We start from the raw sequence: 1,351 nt of genomic DNA on the forward strand, positions 1-1,351 counted from the left end.
GGAAAACCAACAAATATCTTAAAATCTGATCAATAATGCAGACAATTTATAACTGTCTTGTTTTTTGATGACTTCGAATCTGGAAGATTTTTTACGTAAAATTGTGGTACGAAAATCAAAAGGTATCGGATTTTGTGGTTTTAGACCTAAACTTATTATAGTGATATGTAACCTTTCGGGATATCGGTTAAGTGCGAGCAGACGAGGTGTAAATACGTTAAAATTAAAGCTAAAATGCTAAAAAGTTAGATCGGACTATCTTAAAATTTTGTGAATAAATGTGTTTCTAATGGACAACAACGACAACTTACCAGGATATTGCTCATGATCACACGTACAACTTCTTTCTGAGAGCGAATGGAAAATGCGTCACGATATCTGACAAATAAACAGTAGGGTGTCGTTATTGAAATACCGCGATAATACTGGAAGAATAGAGATGCCAACTATAACAGTCTTGCCATTAATTTTTTTAGGCACTAGCCCGGTTGGGCTACCAGCTTTGAAATTTCACTAGCCCGAATCAATTTTAACTAGCCCGAATTAAAAGTTATAATTCTGTTACATTTGTAACTATGTTTGTATTAATGAAACATAGAACAATAAAGATTAAACAAATAAACACTTGATTCTGTTTTTATTCACAGTTAATATCTTACAAAAAAATTAACACAAGGTCTCCTGACATCTCCATTCCATCATGATCATTGTTTGAGTCTCCGACATCCAGGTCTGACATATCATGTATGCTCCTTAAGGTGGCCTGAAAATATACAATTGTATAACATGATATAAATTTTCCAAACACATATCTGAATAAAGTAAATCAAATGTTAAACTAGCAATAATACCCGTGCATAAGACGTAGCACAAGGAGGCAACTTTCCTGCCCAAACTTCTGAGTATTCTAAATCTAAAACCACATTTGTAGCAGTAGTTCTATTGCCTAAGCCACATATGGTTTGTCGCCGATTTGCCGATTGTACCAGCATCTAAAATGAAGTATAATACACCTTTGCATTTACTGTCAGGATTTGTTCCTTGACAGATAAACTTTATCTGTAAAAAAACTATACTTGTTAGTTAGTGCATGATATTTAATTGCATATTTTTTACATTATGTATGACATGCACATACCAGCAAGTCAGCAATGCAGGTGCATAATCAAATTTCTAAATACTTGGAGACATCAAAACGAAGCCAAGACTGATTATTTTTCCATGACATTTGGAATTTTCGTTTTGTTGTTCATATTTTGTGTTGCTACCTTCATTCTCATTTTGCGGTTGATGTTTGTGCGATGCGCCCTCAAAATAAAACAGAAGATACAATAAAATAAATGTATCGCCG

At 33.7% G+C, this 1,351-nt stretch overlaps 1 long non-coding RNA gene across 1 annotated transcript; it reads right to left on the bottom strand.

Moving 5' to 3' along the window:
• Positions 1 to 624: 624 nt before the first annotated feature.
• LOC127848931 (uncharacterized) lies at positions 625 to 1,071 on the bottom strand. Its single transcript, XR_008034823.1, has 2 exons — positions 852 to 1,071; positions 625 to 763 (listed from the first exon to the last, which is right to left on the bottom strand). It is a non-coding gene; the product is annotated as an uncharacterized LOC127848931 (long non-coding RNA).
• Between the last annotated feature and the right edge of the window lie 280 nt (positions 1,072 to 1,351).

This window comes from Dreissena polymorpha, chromosome 10 (assembly GCF_020536995.1).
Source record: "Dreissena polymorpha isolate Duluth1 chromosome 10, UMN_Dpol_1.0, whole genome shotgun sequence".
Lineage (NCBI taxonomy): Eukaryota > Metazoa > Mollusca > Bivalvia > Myida > Dreissenidae > Dreissena > Dreissena polymorpha.